The sequence below is a fragment of the Lactuca serriola genome, chromosome 1 (assembly GCF_051521515.1).
Source record: "Lactuca serriola cultivar US96UC23 chromosome 1, Lser_US96UC23_V15, whole genome shotgun sequence".
In the NCBI taxonomy this organism is placed as follows: domain Eukaryota; kingdom Viridiplantae; phylum Streptophyta; class Magnoliopsida; order Asterales; family Asteraceae; genus Lactuca; species Lactuca serriola.
Window position 1 is genome coordinate 206,369,607 of NC_136408.1, and position 17,964 is coordinate 206,387,570.

A 17,964-nucleotide genomic window follows, 5' to 3' on the forward strand; every position below is an offset into this window, starting at 1 on the left:
AATAGTATTTCGGGAGCAATCATACCAGCACTAATGCACCGGATCCCATCAAACCTCCGCAGTTAAGCGTGCTTGGGCGAGAGTAGTACTAGGATTGGTGACCCCCTGGGAAGTCCTCGTGTTGCACCCCCCTTTTTAGTTTGTCCGTTTGCGTTTTTTTTTTTTTACATTTTATGTGCGGTTTTTTTTTTTCCTTTCTTTCTTGCTATTTCTATGCTCGGGTGCCCTCCGGTTCATGGTTCATGGTTTTCGTATTTTTGGAACTGAGCCGATCGGTCACATGGGTCCCACGCCCCGCGTACCAAAACAAAGAAGGTTATGCGTCTTGTAACACATAAAAGCAATAAACATGGTTAGTATTTCGTGTGCGATCATACCAGCACTAATGCACTGAATCCCATCAGAACTCTGCAGTTAAGCGTGCTTGGGCGAGAGTTGTACAAGGATGGGTGACCCCCTGGGAAGTGCTCGTGTTGCACCCTCTTTTTCGTTGTCCGTTTGCATTTTTTTTAACATTTTACGTGCGGTTTTTTGGTTTTTTTTTCCTTTCTTTCTGTCTATTTCTATGCTCGGGTGCCTTCCGGTTTATGGTTGATGGTTTTCGTATTTTTGGAACGGAGCCGATCGGTCACGTGGATCCCACGCCCCGCGTACAAAAACAAAGGAGTTTATGCGTCTTGTAACACATAAAAGCAATAAACATGGATATTATTTTGGGTGTGATCATAACAGCACTAATGCACCGGATCCCATCAGAACTCCGCAGTTAAGTGTGCTTTGGCGAGAGTAGTACTTGGATTGGTGACCCCCTGGGAAGTCCTCGTTTTGCACCCTCGTTTTTCGTTGTCCGTTTGCGTTTTTTTACATTTTACGTGCGGTTTTTTGGTTTTTTTCCATTCTTTCTTGCTATTTGTATGCTCGGGTGCCCTCCGGTTCATGGTTGATGGTTTTCGTATTTTTGGAACGGAGCCGATCAGTCACGTAGGTCCCACGCCCCGCGTACCAAAACAAAGGAGATTATGCGTCTGGTAAAACATAAAAGCAATAAACATGGATAGTATTTCGGGTGCGATCATATTAGTACTAATGCATCGAATCCGATCAGAACTCCGCAGTTAAGCGTGCTTGGGCGAGATTAGTTCAAGGATGGGTGACCCCCTGGGAAGTCCTCATGTTGCACCCTCTTTTTCGTTGTCCGTTGGCATTTTTTTTTTACATTTTACGTGCGGTTTTTCGTTTTTTTTTTTCTTTTCTTTCTGGCTATTTATATGCTCGGGTGCCTTCCGGTTAATGGTTGATGGTTTTCGTATTTTTGGAACGGAGCCGATCGGTCACGTGGATCCCACGCCCCGCGTACAAAAACAAAGGAGATTATGCGTCTTGTAACACATAAAAGCAATAAACATGGATATTATTTTGGGTGTGATCATAACAGCACTAATGCACCGGATCCCATCAGAACTCCGCAGTTAAGGGTGCTTGGGCGAGAGTAGTACTAGGATTGGTGACCCCCTGGGAAATCCTCGTGTTGCACCCCCCTTTTTCGTTGTCCGTTTGCGTTTTCTTTTTACATTTTACGTGTGGTTTTTTGGTTTTTTTCCTTTCTTTCTCGCTATTTCTATGCTCGGGTGCCCTCCGGTTCATGGTTGATGGTTTTCGTATTTTTGGAACGGAGCCAATCGGTCACATGGGTCCCACGCCCCGCGTACCAAAACAAAGTAGGCTCTGCGTCTTGTAACACATAAAAGCAATAAACATGGATAGTATTTCGTGTGCTATCACACCAGCACTAATGCACCGAATCCCATCAGAACTCCGCAGTTAAGCGTGCTTGGGCGAGAGTAGTACAAGGATGGGTGACCCCCTGGGATGTGCTCGTGTTGCACCCTCTTTTTCGTTGTCCGTTTGCATTGTTTTTTACATTTTACGTGCGGTTTTTTGGTTTTTTATCCTTTCTTTCTTGCTATTTCTATGCTCGGGTGCCTTCCGGTTTATGGTTGATGGTTTTCGTATTTTTGGAACGGAGCCGATCGGTCACGTGGATCCCACGCCCCGCGTACCAAAACAAAGAAGGTTCTGCGTCTTGTAACACATAAAAGCAATAAACATGGATAGTATTTCGTGTGCGATCATACCAGCACTAATGCACCGAATCCCATCAGAACTCCGCAGTTAAGCGTGCTTGGGCAAGATTAGTACAAGGATGGGTGACCCCCTTGGAAGTGCTCGTGTTGCACCCTCTTTTTCGTTGTCCGTTTGCATTTTTTTTTTACATTATACGTGCTGTTTTTTTGTTTTTTTCTTTTCTTTCGGGCTATTTCTAAGCTCGGGTGCCTTCCAGTTTATGGTTGATGGTTTTCGTATTTTTGGAACGGAGCCGATCGGTCACGTGGATCCCACGCCCCGCGTACAAAAACAAAGGAGATTCTGCATCTTGTAACACATAAAAGCAATAAACATGGATATTATTTTGGGTGTGATCATAACAGCACTAATGCACCGGATCCCATCAAAACTCCGCAGTTAAGCGTGCTTCGGCGAGAGTAGTACTAGGATGGATGACCCCCTGGGAAGTCCTCGTGTTGCACCCCCCCCCCCCTTTTTCGTTGTCCGTTTGCGTTTTTTTTTTACATTTTACGTGCGGTTTTTTGGTTTTTTTTTCCTTTCTTTCTTGCTATTTCTATGCTCGGGTGCCCTCCGGTTCATGGTTGATGGTTTTCGTATTTTTGGAACGGAGCCGATCAGTCACGTAGGTCCCACGCCCCGCGTACCAAAACAAAGGAGATTATGCGTCTGGTAAAACATAAAAGCAATAAACATGGATAGTATTTCGGGTGCGATCATATTAGTACTAATGCATTGAATCCGATCAGAACTCCGCAGTTAAGCGTGCTTGGGCGAGAGTAGTTCAAGGTTGGGTGACCCCCTGGGAAGTCCTCATGTTGCACCCTCTTTTTCGTTGTCCGTTTGCATTTTTTTTTTTTACATTTTACGTGCGGTTTTTCGTTTTTTTTTTCTTTTCTTTCTGGCTATTTATATGCTCGGGTGCCTTCCGGTTAATGGTTGATGGTTTTCGTATTTTTGGAACGGAGCCGATCGGTCACGTGGATCCCACGCCCCGCGTACAAAAACAAAGGAGATTATGCGTCTTGTAACACATAAAAGCAATAAACATGGATATTATTTTGGGTGTGATCATAACAGCACTAATGCACCGTATCCCATCAGAACTCCGCAGTTAAGGGTGCTTGGGCGAGAGTAGTACTAGGATTGGTGACCCCCTGGGAAATCCTCGTGTTGCACCCCCCTTTTTCGTTGTCCGTTTGCGTTTTCTTTTTACATTTTACGTGTGGTTTTTTGGTTTTTTTTCCTTTCTTTCTTGCTATTTCTATGCTCGGGTGCCCTCCGGTTCATGGTTGATGGTTTTCGTATTTTTGGAACGGAGCCAATCGGTCACATGGGTCCCACGCCCCGCGTACCAAAACAAAGTAGGCTCTGCGTCTTGTAACACATAAAAGCAATAAACATGGATAGTATTTCGTGTGCTATCACACCAGCACTAATGCACCGAATCCCATCAGAACTCCGCAGTTAAGCGTGCTTGGGCGAGAGTAGTACAAGGATGGGTGACCCCCTGGGATGTGCTCGTGTTGCACCCTCTTTTTCGTTGTCCGTTTGCATTGTTTTTTACATTTTACGTGCGGTTTTTTGGTTTTTTATCCTTTCTTTCTTGCTATTTCTATGCTCGGGTGCCTTCCGGTTTATGGTTGATGGTTTTCGTATTTTTGGAACGGAGCCGATCGGTCACGTGGATCCCACGCCCCGCGTACCAAAACAAAGAAGGTTCTGCGTCTTGTAACACATAAAAGCACTAAACATGGATAGTATTTCGTGTGCGATCATACCAGCACTAATGCACCGAATCCCATCAGAACTCCGCAGTTAAGCGTGCTTGGGCAAGATTAGTACAAGGATGGGTGACCCCCTTGGAAGTGCTCGTGTTGCACCCTCTTTTTCGTTGTCCGTTTGCATTTTTTTTTTACATTATACGTGCTGTTTTTTTGTTTTTTTCTTTTCTTTCGGGCTATTTCTAAGCTCGGGTGCCTTCCAGTTTATGGTTGATGGTTTTCGTATTTTTGGAACGGAGCCGATCGGTCACGTGGATCCCACGCCCCGCGTACAAAAACAAAGGAGATTCTGCATCTTGTAACACATAAAAGCAATAAACATGGATATTATTTTGGGTGTGATCATAACAGCACTAATGCACCGGATCCCATCAAAACTCCGCAGTTAAGCGTGCTTCGGCGAGAGTAGTACTAGGATGGATGACCCCCTGGGAAGTCCTCGTGTTGCACCCCCCCCCCCCTTTTTCGTTGTCCGTTTGCGTTTTTTTTTTTACATTTTACGTGCGGTTTTTTGGTTTTTTTTTCCTTTCTTTCTTGCTATTTCTATGCTCGGGTGCCCTCCGGTTCATGGTTGATGGTTTTCGTATTTTTGGAACGGAGCCGATCAGTCACGTAGGTCCCACGCCCCGCATACCAAAATAAAGGAAGTTCTGCCGCCTCTGGTAACACATAAAAGCAATGAACATGAATAGTATTTCGGGAGCAATCATACCAGCACTAATGCACCGGATCCCATCAAACCTCCGCAGTTAAGCGTGCTTGGGCGAGAGTAGTACTAGGATTGGTGACCCCCTGGGAAGTCCTCGTGTTGCACCCCCCTTTTTAGTTTGTCCGTTTGCGTTTTTTTTTTTTACATTTTATGTGCGGTTTTTTTTTTCCTTTCTTTCTTGCTATTTCTATGCTCGGGTGCCCTCCGGTTCATGGTTCATGGTTTTCGTATTTTTGGAACTGAGCCGATCGGTCACATGGGTCCCACGCCCCGCGTACCAAAACAAAGAAGGTTATGCGTCTTGTAACACATAAAAGCAATAAACATGGTTAGTATTTCGTGTGCGATCATACCAGCACTAATGCACTGAATCCCATCAGAACTCTGCAGTTAAGCGTGCTTGGGCGAGAGTTGTACAAGGATGGGTGACCCCCTGGGAAGTGCTCGTGTTGCACCCTCTTTTTCGTTGTCCGTTTGCATTTTTTTTAACATTTTACGTGCGGTTTTTTGGTTTTTTTTTCCTTTCTTTCTGTCTATTTCTATGCTCGGGTGCCTTCCGGTTTATGGTTGATGGTTTTCGTATTTTTGGAACGGAGCCGATCGGTCACGTGGATCCCACGCCCCGCGTACAAAAACAAAGGAGTTTATGCGTCTTGTAACACATAAAAGCAATAAACATGGATATTATTTTGGGTGTGATCATAACAGCACTAATGCACCGGATCCCATCAGAACTCCGCAGTGAAGTGTGCTTTGGCGAGAGTAGTACTTGGATTGGTGACCCCCTGGGAAGTCCTCGTTTTGCACCCTCCTTTTTCGTTGTCCGTTTGCGTTTTTTTACATTTTACGTGCGGTTTTTTGGGTTTTTTTCCATTCTTTCTTGCTATTTGTATTCTCGGGTGCCCTCCGGTTCATGGTTGATGGTTTTCGTATTTTTGGAACGGAGCCGATCAGTCACGTAGGTCCCACGCCCCGCGTACCAAAACAAAGGAGATTATGCGTCTGGTAAAACATAAAAGCAATAAACATGGATAGTATTTCGGGTGCGATCATACTAGTACTAATGCATCGAATCCGATCAGAACTCCGCAGTTAAGCGTGCTTGGGCGAGAGTAGTTCAAGGATGGGTGACCCCCTGGGAAGTCCTCATGTTGCACCCTCTTTTTCGTTGTCCGTTTGCATTTTTTTTTTACATTTTACGTGCGGTTTTTCGTTTTTTTTTTCTTTTCTTTCTGGCTATTTCTATGCTCGGGTGCCTTCCGGTTTATGGTTGATGGTTTTCGTATTTTTGGAACGGAGCCGATCGGTCACGTGGATCCCACGCCCCGCGTACAAAAACAAAGGAGATTATGCGTCTTGTAACACATAAAAGCAATAAACATGGATATTATTTTGGGTGTGATCATAACAGCACTAATGCACCGGATCCCATCAGAACTCCGCAGTTATGCGTGCTTGGGCGAGAGTAGTACTAGGATTGGTGACCCCCTGGGAAATCCTCGTGTTGCACCCCCCTTTTTCGTTGTCCGTTTGCGTTTTCTTTTTACATTTTACGTGCGGTATTTTTGTTTTTTTCCTTTCTTTCTCGCTATTTCTATGCTCGGGTGCCCTCCGGTTCATGGTTGATGGTTTTCGTATTTTTGGAACGGAGCCGATCGGTCACATGGGTCCCACGCCCCGCGTACCAAAACAAACTAGGCTCTGCGTCTTGTAACACATAAAAGCAATAAACATGGATAGTATTTCGTGTGCTATCATACCAGCACTAATGCACCGAATCTCATCAGAACTCCGCAGTTAAGCGTGCTTGGGCGAGAGTAGTACAAGGATGGGTGACCCCCTGGGATGTGTTCGTGTTGCACCCTCTTTTTCGTTGTCCGTTTGCATTTTTTTTACATTTTACGTGCGGTTTTTTGGTTTTTTATCCTTTCTTTCTTGCTATTTCTATGCTCGGGTGCCTTCCGGTTTATGGTTGATGCTATTCGTATTTTTGGAACGGAGCCGATCGGTCACCTGGATCCCACGCCCCGCGTACCAAAACAAAGAAGGTTCTGCGTCTTGTAACACATAAAAGCAATAAACATGGATAGTATTTCGTGTGCGATCATACCAGCACTAATGCACCGAATCCCATCAGAACTCCGCAGTTAAGCGTGCTTGGGCAGGATTAGTACAAGGATGGGTGACCCCCTTGGAAGTGCTCGTGTTGCACCCTCTTTTTCGTTGTCCGTTTGCATTTTTTTTTTACATTATACGTGCTGTTTTTTTGTTTTTTTCTTTTCTTTCGGGCTATTTCTATGCTCGGGTGCCTTCCGGTTTATGGTTGATGGTTTTCGTATTTTTGGAACGGAGCCGATCGGTCACGTGGATCCCACGCCCCACGTACAAAAACAAAGGAGATTCTGCATCTTGTAACACATAAAAGCAATAAACATGGATATTATTTTGGGTGTGATCATAACAGCACTAATGCACCTGATCCCATCAAAACTCCGCAGTTAAGCGTGCTTGGGCGAGAGTAGTACTAGGATGGATGACCCCCTGGGAAGTCCTCGTGTTGCACCCCCCCCCCCTTTTTCGTTGTCCGTTTGCGTTTTTTTTTTACATTTTACGTGCGGTTTTTTGGTTTTTTTTTTTTCCTTTCTTTCTTGCTATTTCTATGCTCGGGTGCCCTCCGGTTCATGGTTGATGGTTTTCGTATTTTTGGAACGTAGCCGATCAGTCACGTAGGTCCCACGCCCCGCGTACCAAAATAAAGGAAGTTCTGCCGCCTCTGGTAACACATAAAAGCAATGAACATGAATAGTATTTCGGGAGCAATCATACCAGCACTAATGCACCGGATCCCATCAAACCTCCGCAGTTAAGCGTGCTTGGGCGAGAGTAGTACTAGGATTGGTGACCCCCTGGGAAGTCCTTGTGTTGCACCCCCCTTTTTAGTTTGTCCGTTTGCGTTTTTTTTTTTACATTTTACGTGCGGTTTTTTTTCCTTTCTTTCTTGCTATTTCTATGCTCGGGTGCCCTCCGGTTCATGGTTCATGGTTTTCGTATTTTGGGAACTGAGCCGATCGGTCACATGGGTCCCACGCCCCCTGTACCAAAACAAAGAAGGTTATGCGTCTTGTAACACATAAAAGCAATAAACATGGATAGTATTTCGTGTGCGATCATACCAGCACTAATGCACATAATCCCATCAGAACTCCGCAGTTAAGCGTGCTTGGGCGAGAGTTGTACAAGGATGGGTGACCCCCTGGGAAGTGCTCGTGTTGCACCCTCTTTTTCGTTGTCCGTTTGCATTTTTTTTAACATTTTACGTGCGGTTTTTTGGTTTTTTTTCCTTTCTTTCTGTCTATTTCTATGCTCGGGTGCCTTCCGGTTTATGGTTGATGGTTTTCGTATTTTTGGAACGGAGCCGATCGGTCACGTGGATCCCACCCCCGCGTACCAAAACAAAGAAGGTTCTGCGTCTTGTAACACATAAAAGCAATAAACATGGATAGTATTTCGTGTGCGATCATACCAGCACTAATGCACCGAATCCCATCAGAACTCCGCAGTTAAGCGTGCTTGGGCAAGATTAGTACAAGGATGGGTGACCCCCTTGGAAGTGCTCGTGTTGCACCCTCTTTTTCGTTGTCCGTTTGCATTTTTTTTTTTACATTATACGTGCTGTTTTTTTGTTTTTTTCTTTTCTTTCGGGATATTTCTAAGCTCGGGTGCCTTCCAGTTTATGGTTGATGGTTTTCGTATTTTTTGAACGGAGCCGATCGGTCACGTGGATCCCACGCCCCGCGTACAAAAACAAAGGAGATTCTGCATCTTGTAACACATAAAAGCAATAAACATGGATATTATTTTGGGTGTGATCATAACAGCACTAATGCACCGGATCCCATCAAAACTCCGCAGTTAAGCGTGCTTCGGCGAGAGTAGTACTAGGATGGATGACCCCCTGGGAAGTCCTCGTGTTGCACCCCCCCCCCCCTTTTTCGTTGTCCGTTTGCGTTTTTTTTTTACATTTTACGTGCGGTTTTTTGGTTTTTTTTTCCTTTCTTTCTTGCTATTTCTATGCTCGGGTGCCCTCCGGTTCATGGTTGATGGTTTTCGTATTTTTGGAACGGAGCCGATCAGTCACGTAGGTCCGACGCCCCGCGTACCAAAATAAAGGAAGTTCTGCCGCCTCTGGTAACACATAAAAGCAATGAACATGAATAGTATTTCGGGAGCAATCATACCAGCACTAATGCACCGGATCCCATCAAACCTCCGCAGTTAAGCGTGCTTGGGCGAGAGTAGTACTAGGATTGGTGACCCCCTGGGAAGTCCTCGTGTTGCACCCCCCTTTTTAGTTTGTCCGTTTGCGTTTTTTTTTTTACATTTTATGTGCGGTTTTTTTTTCCTTTCTTTCTTGCTATTTCTATGCTCGGGTGCCCTCCGGTTCATGGTTCATGGTTTTCGTATTTTTGGAACTGAGCAGATCGGTCACATGGGTCCCACGCCCCGCGTACCAAAACAAAGAAGGTTATGCGTCTTCTAACACATAAAAGCAATAAACATGGTTAGTATTTCGTGTGCGATCATACCAGCACTAATGCACCGAATCCCATCAGAACTCCGCAGTTAAGCGTGATTGGGCGAGAGTTGTACAAGGATGGGTGACCCTCTGGGAAGTGCTCGTGTTGCACCCTCTTTTTCGTTGTCCGTTTGCATTTTTTTTAACATTTTACGTGCGGTTTTTTGGTTTTTTTTTCCTTTCTTTCTGTCTATTTCTATGCTCGGGTGCCTTCCGGTTTATTGTTGATGGTTTTCGTATTTTTGGAACGGAGCCGATCGGTCACGTGGATCCCACGCCCCGCGTACAAAAACAAAGGAGTTTATGCGTCTTGTAACACATAAAAGCAATAAACATGGATATTATTTTGGGTGTGATCATAACAGCACTAATGCACCGGATCCCATCATAACTCCGCAGTTAAGTGTGCTTTGGCGAGAGTAGTACTTGGATTGGTGACCCCCTGGGAAGTCCTCGTTTTGCACCCTCCTTTTTCGTTGTCCGTTTGCGTTTTTTTACATTTTACGTGCGGTTTTTTGGTTTTTTTCCATTCTTTCTTGCTATTTGTATGCTCGGGTGCCCTCCGGTTCATGGTTGATGGTTTTCGTATTTTTGGAACGGAGCCGATCAGTCACGTAAGTCCCACGCCCCGCGTACCAAAACAAAGGAGATTATGCGTCTGGTAAAACATAAAAGCAATAAACATGGATAGTATTTCGGGTGCGATCATACTAGTACTAATGCATCGAATCCGATCAGAACTCCGCAGTTAAGCGTGCTTGGGCGAGAGTAGTTCCAGGATGGGTGACCCCCTGGGAAGTCCTCATGTTGCACCCTCTTTTTCGTTGTCCGTTTGCATTTTTTTTTTTTTTACATTTTACGTGCGGTTTTTCGTTTTTTTTTTCTTTTCTTTCTGGCTATTTCTATACTCGGGTGCCTTCCGGTTTATGGTTGATGGTTTTCGTATTTTTGGAACGGAGCCGATCGGTCACGTGGATCCCACGCCCCGCGTACAAAAACAAAGGAGATTATGCGTCTTGTAACACATAAAAGCAATAAACATGGATATTATTTTGGGTGTGATCATAACAGCACTAATGCACCGGATCCCATCAGAACTCCGCAGTTAAGCGTGCTTGGGCGAGAGTAGTACTAGGATTGGTGACCCCCTGGGAAATCCTCGTGTTGCACCCCCCTTTTTCGTTGTCCGTTTGCGTTTTCTTTTTACATTTTACGTGTGGTTTTTTGGTTTTTTTTTCCTTTCTTTCTTGCTATTTCTATGCTCGGGTGCCCTCCGGTTCATGGTTGATGGTTTTCGTATTTTTGGAATCGGTCACATGGGTCCCACGCCCCGCGTACCAAAATAAGTAGGCTCTGCGTCTTGTAACACATAAAAGCAATAAAGATGGATAGTATTTCGTGTGCTATCACACCAGCACTAATGCACCGAATCCCATCAGAACTCCGCAGTTAAGCGTGCTTGGGCGAGAGTAGTACAAGGATGGGTGACCCCTTGGGATGTGCTCGTGTTGCACCCTCTTTTTCGTTGTCCGTTTGCATTGTTTTTTACATTTTACGTGCGGTTTTTTGGTTTTTTATCCTTTCTTTCTTGCTATTTCTATGCTCGGGTGCCTTCCAGTTTATGGTTGATGGTTTTCGTATTTTTGGAACGGAGCCGATCGGTCACGTGGATCCCACGCCCCGCGTACCAAAACAAAGAAGGTTCTGCGTCTTGTAACACATAAAAGCAATAAACATGGATAGTATTTCGTGTGCGATCATACCAGCACTAATGCACCGTATCCCATCAGAACTCCGCAGTTAAGCGTGCTTGGGCAAGAGTAGTACAAGGATGGGTGACCCCCTTGGAAGTGCTCGTGTTGCACCCTCTTTTTCGTTGTCCGTTTGCATTTTTTTTTACATTATACGTGCTGTTTTTTTGTTTTTTTCCTTTCTTTCTGGCTATTTCTATGCTCGGGTGCCTTCCGGTTTATGGTTGATGGTTTTCGTATTTTTGGAACGGAGCCGATCGGTCACGTGGATCCCACGCCCCGCGTACAAAAACAAAGGAGATTCTGCATCTTGTAACACATAAAAGCAATAAACATGGATATTATTTTGGGTGTGATCAAACAGCACTAATGCACCGGATCCCATCAAAACTCCACAATTAAGCTTGCTTGGGCGAGAGTAGTACTAGGATGGGTGACCCCCTGGGAAGTCCTCGTGTTGCACCCCCCTTTTTCGTTGTCCGTTTGCGTTTTTGTTTTTTACATTTTACGTGCGGTTTTTTGGTTTTTTTTCCTTTCTTTCTTGCTATTTCTATGCTCGGGTGCCCTCCGGTTCATGGTTGATGGTTTTCGTATTTTTGGAACGGAGCCGATCAGTCACGTAGGTCCCACGCCCCGCGTACTAAAACAAAGGAAGTTCTGCCTGCCTCTGGTAACACATAAAAGCAATGAACATGAATAGTATTTCGGGTGCGATCATACCAGCACTAATGCACCGGATCCCATCAGACCTCCGCAGTTAAGCGTGCTTGGGCGAGAGTAGTACTAGGATTGGTGACCCCCTGGGAAGTCCTCGTGTTGCACCCCCCTTTTTAGTTTGTCCGTTTGCGTTTTTTTTTTTACATTTTATGTGCGGTTTTTGTTTTCCTTTCTTTCTTGCTATTTCTAAGCTCGGGTGCCCTCCGGTTCATGGTTCATGGTTTTTGTATTTTTGGAACTGAGCCGATCGGTCACATGGGTCCCACGCCCCGCGTACGAAAACAAAGAAGGTTATGCGTCTTGTAACACATAAAAGCAATAAACATGGTTAGTATTTCGTGTGCGATCATACCAGCACTAATGCACCGAATCCCATCAGAACTCCGCAGTTAAGCGTGCTTGGGCGAGAGTTGTACAAGGATGGGTGACCCCCTGGGAAGTGCTCGTGTTGGACCCTCTTTTTCGTTGTCCGTTTGCATTTTTTTTTAACATTTTACGTGCGGTTTTTTGGTTTTTTTTTTCCTTTCTTTCTGTCTATTTCTATGCTCGGGTGCCTTCCGGTTTATGGTTGATGGTTTTCGTATTTTTGGAACGGAGCCGATCGGTCACGTGGATCCCACGCCCCGCGTACAAAAACAAAGGAGTTTATGCGTCTTGTAACACATAAAAGCAATAAACATGGATATTATTTTGGGTGTGATCATAACAGCACTAATGCACCGGATCCCATCAGAACTCCGCAGTTAAGTGTGCTTTGGCGAGAGTAGTACTTGGATTGGTGACCCCCTGGGAAGTCCTCGTTTTGCACCCTCCTTTTTCGTTGTCCGTTTGCGTTTTTTTACATTTTACGTGCGGTTTTTTGGTTTTTTTCCATTCTTTCTTGCTATTTGTATGCTCGGGTGCCCTCCGGTTCATGGTTCATGGTTTTCGTATTTTTGGAACGGAGCTGATCAGTCACGTAGGTCCCACGCCCCGCGTACCAAAACAAAGGAGATTATGCGTCTGGTAAAACATAAAAGCAATAAACATGGATAGTATTTCGGGTGCGATCATACTAGTACTAATGCATCGAATCCGATCAGAACTCCGCAGTTAAGCGTGCTTGGGCGAGAGTAGTTCAAGGATGGGTGACCCCTTGGGAAGTCCTCATGTTGCACTCTCTTTTTCGTTGTCCGTTTCCATTTTTTTTTTACATTTTACGTGCGGTTTTTCGTTTTTTTTTTCTTTTCTTTCTGGCTATTTCTATACTCGGGTGCCTTCCGGTTTATGGTTGATGGTTTTCGTATTTTTGGAACGGAGCCGATCGGTCACGTGGATCCCACGCCCCGCGTACAAAAACAAAGGAGATTATGCGTCTTGTAACACATAAAAGCAATAAACATGGATATTATTTTGGGTGTGATCATAACAGCACTAATGCACCGGATCCCATCAGAACTCCGCAGTTAAGCGTGCTTGGGCGAGAGTAGTACTAGGATTGGTGACCCCCTGGGAAATCCTCGTGTTGCACCCCCCTTTTTCGTTGTTCGTTTGCGTTTTCTTTTTACATTTTACGTGTGGTTTTTTGGTTTTTTTTCCTTTCTTTCTTGCTATTTCTATGCTCGGGTGCCCTCCGGTTCATGGTTGATGGTTTTCGTATTTTTGGAACGGAGCCAATCGGTCACATGGGTCCCACGCCCCGCGTACCAAAATAAGTAGGCTCTGCGTCTTGTAACACATAAAAGCAATAAACATGGATAGTATTTCGTGTGCTATCACACCAGCACTAATGCACCGAATCCCATCAGAACTCCGCAGTTAAGTGTGCTTGGGCGAGAGTAGTACAAGGATGGGTGACCCCTGGGGATGTGCTCGTGTTGCACCCTCTTTTTCGTTGTCCGTTTGCATTGTTTTTTACATTTTACGTGCGGTTTTTTGGTTTTTCATCCTTTCTTTCTTGCTATTTCTATGCTCGGGTGCCTTCCAGTTTATGGTTGATGGTTTTCGTATTTTTGGAACGGAGCCGATCGGTCACGTGGATCCCACGCCCCGCGTACAAAAACAAAGGAGATTATGCGTCTTGTAACACATAAAAGCAATAAACATGGATATTATTTTGGGTGTGATCATAACAGCACTAATGCACCGGATCCCATCAGAACTCCGCAGTTAAGCGTGCTTGGGCGAGAGTAGTACTAGGATTGGTGACCCCCTGGGAAATCCTCGTGTTGCACCCCCCTTTTTCGTTGTCCGTTTGCGTTTTCTTTTTACATTTTACGTGTGGTTTTTTGGTTTTTTTTCCTTTCTTTCTTGCTATTTCTATGCTCGGGTGCCCTCCGGTTCATGGTTGATGGTTTTCGTATTTTTGGAACGGAGCCAATCGGTCACATGGGTCCCACGCCCCGCGTACCAAAATAAGTAGGCTCTGCGTCTTGTAACACATAAAAGCAATAAACATGGATAGTATTTCGTGTGCTATCACACCAGCACTAATGCACCGAATCCCATCAGAACTCCGCAGTTAAGTGTGCTTGGGCGAGAGTAGTACAAGGATGGGTGACCCCTGGGGATGTGCTCGTGTTGCACCTTCTTTTTCGTTGTCCGTTTGCATTGTTTTTTACATTTTACGTGCGGTTTTTTGGTTTTTCATCCTTTCTTTCTTGCTATTTCTATGCTCGGGTGCCTTCCAGTTTATGGTTGATGGTTTTCGTATTTTTGGAACGGAGCCGATCGGTCACGTGGATCCCACGCCCCGCGTACAAAAACAAAGGAGATTATGCGTCTTGTAACACATAAAAGCAATAAACATGGATATTATTTTGGGTGTGATCATAACAGCACTAATGCACCGGATCCCATCAGAACTCCGCAGTTTAGCGTGCTTGGGCGAGAGTAGTACTAGGATTGGTGACCCCCTGGGAATTCCTCGTGTTGCACCCCCCTTTTTCGTTGTCCGTTTGCGTTTTCTTTTTACATTTAACGTGTGGTTTTTTGGTTTTTTTCCTCTCTTTCTTGCTATTTCTATGCTCGGGTGCCCTCCGGTTCATGGTTGATGGTTTTCGTATTTTTGGAACGGAGCCAATCGGTCACATGGGTCCCACGCCCCGCGTACCAAAACAAAGTAGGCTCTGCGTCTTGTAACACATAAAAGCAATAAACATGGATAGTATTTCGTGTGCTATCACACCAGCACTAATGCACCGAATCCCATCAGAACTCCGCAGTTAAGCGTGCTTGGGCGAGAGTAGTACAAGGATGGGTGACCCCCTGGGATGTGCTCGTGTTGCACCCTCTTTTTCGTTGTCCGTTTGCATTGTTTTTTACATTTTACGTGCGGTTTTTTGGTTTTTTATCCTTTCTTTCTTGCTATTTCTATGCTCGGGTGCCTTCCAGTTTATGGTTGATGGTTTTCGTATTTTTGGAACGGAGCCGATCGGTCACGTGGATCCCACGCCCCGCGTACCAAAACAAAGAAGGTTCTGCGTCTTGTAACACATAAAAGCAATAAACATGGATAGTATTTCGTGTGCGATCATACCAGCACTAATGCACCGTATCCCATCAGAACTCCGCAGTTAAGCATGCTTGGGCAAGAGTAGTACAAGGATGGGTGACCCCCTTGGAAGTGCTCGTGTTGCACCCTATTTTTCGTTGTCCGTTTGCATTTTTTTTTTACATTATACGTGCTGTTTTTTTGTTTTTTTCCTTTCTTTCTGGCTATTTCTATGCTCGGGTGCCTTCCGGTTTATGGTTGATGGTTTTCGTATTTTTGGAACGGAGCCGATCGGTCACGTGGATCCCACGCCCCGCGTACAAAAACAAAGGAGATTCTGCATCTTGTAACACATAAAAGCAATAAACATGGATATTATTTTGGGTGTGATCAAACAGCACTAATGCACCGGATCCCATCAAAACTCCGCAGTTAAGCTTGCTTGGGCGAGAGTAGTACTAGGATGGGTGACCCCCTGGGAAGTCCTCGTGTTTCACCCCCCTTTTTCGTTGTCCGTTTGCGTTTTTGTTTTTTACATTTTACGTGCGGTTTTTTGGTTTTTTTTCCTTTCTTTCTTGCTATTTCTATGCTCGGGTGCCCTCCGGTTCATGGTTGATGGTTTTCGTATTTTTGGAACGGAGCCGATCAGTCACGTAGGTCCCACGCCCCGCGTACTAAAACAAAGGAAGTTCTGCCTGCCTCTGGTAACACATAAAAGCAATGAACATGAATAGTATTTCGGGTGCGATCATACCAGCACTAATGCACCAATGCACCGGATCCCATCAGACCTCCGCAGTTAAGCGTGCTTGGGCGAGAGTAGTACTAGGATTGGTGACCCCCTGGGAAGTCCTCGTGTTGCACCCCCCTTTTTAGTTTGTCCGTTTGCGTTTTTTTTTTTACATTTTATGTGCGGTTTTTTTTTCCTTTCTTTCTTGCTATTTCTATGCTCGGGTGCCCTCCGGTTCATGGTTCATGGTTTTCGTATTTTTGGAACTGAGCTGATCGGTCACATGAGTCCCACGCCCCGCGTACCAAAACAAAGAAGGTTATGCGTCTTGTAACACATAAAAGCAATAAACATGGTTAGTATTTCGTGTGCGATCATACCAGCACTAATGCACCGAATCCCATCAGAACTCCGCAGTTAAGCGTGCTTGGGCGAGAGTTGTACAAGGATGGGTGACCCCCTGGGAAGTGCTCGTGTTGCACCCTCTTTTTCGTTGTCCGTTTGCATTTTTTTTAACATTTTACGTGCGGTTTTTTGGTTTTTTTTTTCCTTTCTTTCTGTCTATTTATATGCTCGGGTGCCTTCCGGTTTATGGTTGATGGTTTTCGTATTTTTGGAACGGAGCCGATCGGTCACGTGGATCCCACGCCCCGCGTACAAAAACAAAGGAGTTTATGCGTCTTGTAACACATAAAAGCAATAAACATGGATATTATTTTGGGTGTGATCATAACAGCACTAATGCACCGGATCCCATCAGAACTCCGCAGTTAAGTGTGCTTTGGCGAGAGTAGTACTTGGATTGGTGACCCCCTGGGAAGTCCTCGTTTTGCACCCTCGTTTTTCGTTGTCCGTTTGCGTTTTTTTACATTTTACGTGCGATTTTTTTCCATTCTTTCTTGCTATTTGTATGCTCGGGTGCCCTCCGGTTCATGGTTGATGGTTTTCGTATTTTTGGAACGGAGCCGATCAGTCACGTAGGTCCCACGCCCCGCGTACCAAAACAAAGGAGATTATGCGTCTGGTAAAACATAAAAGCAATAAACATGGATAGTATTTCGGGTGCGATCATACTAGTACTAATGCATCGAATCCGATCAGAACTCCGCAGTTAAGCGTGCTTGGGCGAGAGTTGTACAAGGATGGGTGACCCCCTGGGAAGTCCTCATGTTGCACCCTCTTTTTCGTTGTCCGTTTGCATTTTTTTCTTACATTTTACGTGCTGTTTTTCGTTTTTTTTTCTTTTCATTCTGGCTATTTCTATACTCGGGTGCCTTCCGGTTTATGGTTGATGGTTTTCGTATTTTTGGAACGGAGCCGATCGGTCACGTGGATCCCACGCCCCGCGTACAAAAACAAAGGAGATTATGCGTCTTGTAACACATAAAAGCAATAAACATGGATATTATTTTGGGTGTGATCATAACAGCACTAATGCACCGGATCCCATCAGAACTCCGCAGTTTAGCGTGCTTGGGCGAGAGTAGTACTAGGATTGGTGACCCCCTGGGAATTCCTCGTGTTGCACCCCCCTTTTTCGTTGTCCGTTTGCGTTTTCTTTTTACATTTAACGTGTGGTTTTTTGGTTTTTTTCCTCTCTTTCTTCCTATTTCTATGCTCGGGTGCCCTCCGGTTCATGGTTGATGGTTTTCGTATTTTTGGAACGGAGCCAATCGGTCACATGGGTCCCACGCCCCGCGTACCAAAACAAAGTAGGCTCTGCGTCTTGTAACACATAAAAGCAATAAACATGGATAGTATTTCGTGTGCTATCACACCAGCACTAATGCACCGAATCCCATCAGAACTCCGCAGTTAAGCGTGCTTGGGCGAGAGTAGTACAAGGATGGGTGACCCCCTGGGATGTGCTCGTGTTGCACCCTCTTTTTCGTTGTCCGTTTGCATTGTTTTTTACATTTTACGTGCGGTTTTTTGGTTTTTTATCCTTTCTTTCTTGCTATTTCTATGCTCGGGTGCCTTCCAGTTTATGGTTGATGGTTTTCGTATTTTTGGAACGGAGCCGATCGGTCACGTGGATCCCACGCCCCGCGTACCAAAACAAAGAAGGTTCTGCGTCTTGTAACACATAAAAGCAATAAAC

General features: G+C 45.2%; 40 non-coding genes and 11 pseudogenes across 40 annotated transcripts; all 51 read left to right on the forward strand.

Moving 5' to 3' along the window:
* Positions 1–11: 11 nt before the first annotated feature.
* On the forward strand, positions 12–130 carry LOC145075669 (5S ribosomal RNA). The gene has a single exon (XR_013692486.1). It is a non-coding gene; the product is annotated as a 5S ribosomal RNA (ribosomal RNA).
* A 233-nt stretch (positions 131–363) lies between these two features.
* Positions 364–482, forward strand: LOC145078764 (5S ribosomal RNA). Its single transcript, XR_013694297.1, has one exon. It is a non-coding gene; the product is annotated as a 5S ribosomal RNA (ribosomal RNA).
* Positions 483–715: 233 nt separating this feature from the next.
* On the forward strand, positions 716–834 carry LOC145079170 (5S ribosomal RNA). Its single transcript, XR_013694691.1, has one exon. It is a non-coding gene; the product is annotated as a 5S ribosomal RNA (ribosomal RNA).
* A 230-nt stretch (positions 835–1,064) lies between these two features.
* On the forward strand, positions 1,065–1,183 carry LOC145080370 (5S ribosomal RNA; annotated as a pseudogene).
* Positions 1,184–1,418: 235 nt separating this feature from the next.
* On the forward strand, positions 1,419–1,537 carry LOC145074008 (5S ribosomal RNA). Its single transcript, XR_013691648.1, has one exon. It is a non-coding gene; the product is annotated as a 5S ribosomal RNA (ribosomal RNA).
* A 233-nt stretch (positions 1,538–1,770) lies between these two features.
* LOC145079278 (5S ribosomal RNA) lies at positions 1,771–1,889 on the forward strand. The gene has a single exon (XR_013694798.1). It is a non-coding gene; the product is annotated as a 5S ribosomal RNA (ribosomal RNA).
* Positions 1,890–2,121: 232 nt separating this feature from the next.
* LOC145078797 (5S ribosomal RNA) lies at positions 2,122–2,240 on the forward strand. The gene has a single exon (XR_013694329.1). It is a non-coding gene; the product is annotated as a 5S ribosomal RNA (ribosomal RNA).
* Positions 2,241–2,472: 232 nt separating this feature from the next.
* Positions 2,473–2,591, forward strand: LOC145078841 (5S ribosomal RNA). Its single transcript, XR_013694372.1, has one exon. It is a non-coding gene; the product is annotated as a 5S ribosomal RNA (ribosomal RNA).
* Positions 2,592–2,832: 241 nt separating this feature from the next.
* LOC145080442 (5S ribosomal RNA) lies at positions 2,833–2,951 on the forward strand (annotated as a pseudogene).
* Positions 2,952–3,187: 236 nt separating this feature from the next.
* Positions 3,188–3,306, forward strand: LOC145078811 (5S ribosomal RNA). The gene has a single exon (XR_013694342.1). It is a non-coding gene; the product is annotated as a 5S ribosomal RNA (ribosomal RNA).
* Positions 3,307–3,540: 234 nt separating this feature from the next.
* On the forward strand, positions 3,541–3,659 carry LOC145079279 (5S ribosomal RNA). Its single transcript, XR_013694800.1, has one exon. It is a non-coding gene; the product is annotated as a 5S ribosomal RNA (ribosomal RNA).
* Positions 3,660–3,891: 232 nt separating this feature from the next.
* LOC145078798 (5S ribosomal RNA) lies at positions 3,892–4,010 on the forward strand. Its single transcript, XR_013694330.1, has one exon. It is a non-coding gene; the product is annotated as a 5S ribosomal RNA (ribosomal RNA).
* Positions 4,011–4,242: 232 nt separating this feature from the next.
* On the forward strand, positions 4,243–4,361 carry LOC145078842 (5S ribosomal RNA). The gene has a single exon (XR_013694373.1). It is a non-coding gene; the product is annotated as a 5S ribosomal RNA (ribosomal RNA).
* A 245-nt stretch (positions 4,362–4,606) lies between these two features.
* Positions 4,607–4,725, forward strand: LOC145075673 (5S ribosomal RNA). The gene has a single exon (XR_013692487.1). It is a non-coding gene; the product is annotated as a 5S ribosomal RNA (ribosomal RNA).
* A 231-nt stretch (positions 4,726–4,956) lies between these two features.
* LOC145078765 (5S ribosomal RNA) lies at positions 4,957–5,075 on the forward strand. The gene has a single exon (XR_013694298.1). It is a non-coding gene; the product is annotated as a 5S ribosomal RNA (ribosomal RNA).
* A 233-nt stretch (positions 5,076–5,308) lies between these two features.
* LOC145079386 (5S ribosomal RNA) lies at positions 5,309–5,427 on the forward strand. Its single transcript, XR_013694902.1, has one exon. It is a non-coding gene; the product is annotated as a 5S ribosomal RNA (ribosomal RNA).
* A 231-nt stretch (positions 5,428–5,658) lies between these two features.
* LOC145080136 (5S ribosomal RNA) lies at positions 5,659–5,777 on the forward strand (annotated as a pseudogene).
* A 234-nt stretch (positions 5,778–6,011) lies between these two features.
* Positions 6,012–6,130, forward strand: LOC145077575 (5S ribosomal RNA). The gene has a single exon (XR_013693321.1). It is a non-coding gene; the product is annotated as a 5S ribosomal RNA (ribosomal RNA).
* A 233-nt stretch (positions 6,131–6,363) lies between these two features.
* LOC145079485 (5S ribosomal RNA) lies at positions 6,364–6,482 on the forward strand. The gene has a single exon (XR_013694996.1). It is a non-coding gene; the product is annotated as a 5S ribosomal RNA (ribosomal RNA).
* A 231-nt stretch (positions 6,483–6,713) lies between these two features.
* LOC145078851 (5S ribosomal RNA) lies at positions 6,714–6,832 on the forward strand. Its single transcript, XR_013694381.1, has one exon. It is a non-coding gene; the product is annotated as a 5S ribosomal RNA (ribosomal RNA).
* Positions 6,833–7,064: 232 nt separating this feature from the next.
* On the forward strand, positions 7,065–7,183 carry LOC145078641 (5S ribosomal RNA). Its single transcript, XR_013694179.1, has one exon. It is a non-coding gene; the product is annotated as a 5S ribosomal RNA (ribosomal RNA).
* Positions 7,184–7,429: 246 nt separating this feature from the next.
* On the forward strand, positions 7,430–7,548 carry LOC145077092 (5S ribosomal RNA). The gene has a single exon (XR_013692953.1). It is a non-coding gene; the product is annotated as a 5S ribosomal RNA (ribosomal RNA).
* Positions 7,549–7,776: 228 nt separating this feature from the next.
* On the forward strand, positions 7,777–7,895 carry LOC145079322 (5S ribosomal RNA). Its single transcript, XR_013694843.1, has one exon. It is a non-coding gene; the product is annotated as a 5S ribosomal RNA (ribosomal RNA).
* Positions 7,896–8,126: 231 nt separating this feature from the next.
* On the forward strand, positions 8,127–8,245 carry LOC145078799 (5S ribosomal RNA). The gene has a single exon (XR_013694331.1). It is a non-coding gene; the product is annotated as a 5S ribosomal RNA (ribosomal RNA).
* A 233-nt stretch (positions 8,246–8,478) lies between these two features.
* LOC145078843 (5S ribosomal RNA) lies at positions 8,479–8,597 on the forward strand. Its single transcript, XR_013694374.1, has one exon. It is a non-coding gene; the product is annotated as a 5S ribosomal RNA (ribosomal RNA).
* Positions 8,598–8,841: 244 nt separating this feature from the next.
* Positions 8,842–8,960, forward strand: LOC145075678 (5S ribosomal RNA). Its single transcript, XR_013692488.1, has one exon. It is a non-coding gene; the product is annotated as a 5S ribosomal RNA (ribosomal RNA).
* A 229-nt stretch (positions 8,961–9,189) lies between these two features.
* LOC145079014 (5S ribosomal RNA) lies at positions 9,190–9,308 on the forward strand. The gene has a single exon (XR_013694542.1). It is a non-coding gene; the product is annotated as a 5S ribosomal RNA (ribosomal RNA).
* Positions 9,309–9,541: 233 nt separating this feature from the next.
* On the forward strand, positions 9,542–9,660 carry LOC145080076 (5S ribosomal RNA; annotated as a pseudogene).
* Positions 9,661–9,890: 230 nt separating this feature from the next.
* LOC145079618 (5S ribosomal RNA) lies at positions 9,891–10,009 on the forward strand (annotated as a pseudogene).
* A 238-nt stretch (positions 10,010–10,247) lies between these two features.
* On the forward strand, positions 10,248–10,366 carry LOC145073270 (5S ribosomal RNA). Its single transcript, XR_013691306.1, has one exon. It is a non-coding gene; the product is annotated as a 5S ribosomal RNA (ribosomal RNA).
* A 225-nt stretch (positions 10,367–10,591) lies between these two features.
* On the forward strand, positions 10,592–10,710 carry LOC145079356 (5S ribosomal RNA). The gene has a single exon (XR_013694876.1). It is a non-coding gene; the product is annotated as a 5S ribosomal RNA (ribosomal RNA).
* Positions 10,711–10,942: 232 nt separating this feature from the next.
* Positions 10,943–11,061, forward strand: LOC145078853 (5S ribosomal RNA). Its single transcript, XR_013694383.1, has one exon. It is a non-coding gene; the product is annotated as a 5S ribosomal RNA (ribosomal RNA).
* A 231-nt stretch (positions 11,062–11,292) lies between these two features.
* Positions 11,293–11,410, forward strand: LOC145080045 (5S ribosomal RNA; annotated as a pseudogene).
* Positions 11,411–11,650: 240 nt separating this feature from the next.
* Positions 11,651–11,769, forward strand: LOC145085271 (5S ribosomal RNA). The gene has a single exon (XR_013699678.1). It is a non-coding gene; the product is annotated as a 5S ribosomal RNA (ribosomal RNA).
* Positions 11,770–11,999: 230 nt separating this feature from the next.
* LOC145079011 (5S ribosomal RNA) lies at positions 12,000–12,118 on the forward strand. Its single transcript, XR_013694539.1, has one exon. It is a non-coding gene; the product is annotated as a 5S ribosomal RNA (ribosomal RNA).
* Positions 12,119–12,353: 235 nt separating this feature from the next.
* On the forward strand, positions 12,354–12,472 carry LOC145079171 (5S ribosomal RNA). Its single transcript, XR_013694692.1, has one exon. It is a non-coding gene; the product is annotated as a 5S ribosomal RNA (ribosomal RNA).
* A 230-nt stretch (positions 12,473–12,702) lies between these two features.
* Positions 12,703–12,821, forward strand: LOC145080262 (5S ribosomal RNA; annotated as a pseudogene).
* A 234-nt stretch (positions 12,822–13,055) lies between these two features.
* Positions 13,056–13,174, forward strand: LOC145073275 (5S ribosomal RNA). Its single transcript, XR_013691310.1, has one exon. It is a non-coding gene; the product is annotated as a 5S ribosomal RNA (ribosomal RNA).
* Positions 13,175–13,407: 233 nt separating this feature from the next.
* LOC145080009 (5S ribosomal RNA) lies at positions 13,408–13,526 on the forward strand (annotated as a pseudogene).
* Positions 13,527–13,758: 232 nt separating this feature from the next.
* On the forward strand, positions 13,759–13,877 carry LOC145073284 (5S ribosomal RNA). Its single transcript, XR_013691311.1, has one exon. It is a non-coding gene; the product is annotated as a 5S ribosomal RNA (ribosomal RNA).
* A 233-nt stretch (positions 13,878–14,110) lies between these two features.
* On the forward strand, positions 14,111–14,229 carry LOC145080174 (5S ribosomal RNA; annotated as a pseudogene).
* Positions 14,230–14,461: 232 nt separating this feature from the next.
* Positions 14,462–14,580, forward strand: LOC145077241 (5S ribosomal RNA). The gene has a single exon (XR_013693042.1). It is a non-coding gene; the product is annotated as a 5S ribosomal RNA (ribosomal RNA).
* Positions 14,581–14,813: 233 nt separating this feature from the next.
* Positions 14,814–14,932, forward strand: LOC145079280 (5S ribosomal RNA). The gene has a single exon (XR_013694801.1). It is a non-coding gene; the product is annotated as a 5S ribosomal RNA (ribosomal RNA).
* A 232-nt stretch (positions 14,933–15,164) lies between these two features.
* LOC145079311 (5S ribosomal RNA) lies at positions 15,165–15,283 on the forward strand. The gene has a single exon (XR_013694833.1). It is a non-coding gene; the product is annotated as a 5S ribosomal RNA (ribosomal RNA).
* Positions 15,284–15,515: 232 nt separating this feature from the next.
* LOC145079409 (5S ribosomal RNA) lies at positions 15,516–15,633 on the forward strand. Its single transcript, XR_013694924.1, has one exon. It is a non-coding gene; the product is annotated as a 5S ribosomal RNA (ribosomal RNA).
* A 240-nt stretch (positions 15,634–15,873) lies between these two features.
* On the forward strand, positions 15,874–16,000 carry LOC145076225 (5S ribosomal RNA; annotated as a pseudogene).
* A 229-nt stretch (positions 16,001–16,229) lies between these two features.
* On the forward strand, positions 16,230–16,348 carry LOC145075078 (5S ribosomal RNA). Its single transcript, XR_013692301.1, has one exon. It is a non-coding gene; the product is annotated as a 5S ribosomal RNA (ribosomal RNA).
* A 234-nt stretch (positions 16,349–16,582) lies between these two features.
* LOC145079172 (5S ribosomal RNA) lies at positions 16,583–16,701 on the forward strand. Its single transcript, XR_013694693.1, has one exon. It is a non-coding gene; the product is annotated as a 5S ribosomal RNA (ribosomal RNA).
* A 222-nt stretch (positions 16,702–16,923) lies between these two features.
* On the forward strand, positions 16,924–17,042 carry LOC145079969 (5S ribosomal RNA; annotated as a pseudogene).
* Positions 17,043–17,275: 233 nt separating this feature from the next.
* Positions 17,276–17,394, forward strand: LOC145077248 (5S ribosomal RNA). Its single transcript, XR_013693048.1, has one exon. It is a non-coding gene; the product is annotated as a 5S ribosomal RNA (ribosomal RNA).
* Positions 17,395–17,627: 233 nt separating this feature from the next.
* LOC145079281 (5S ribosomal RNA) lies at positions 17,628–17,746 on the forward strand. Its single transcript, XR_013694802.1, has one exon. It is a non-coding gene; the product is annotated as a 5S ribosomal RNA (ribosomal RNA).
* The last annotated feature ends 218 nt before the right edge of the window (positions 17,747–17,964 follow it).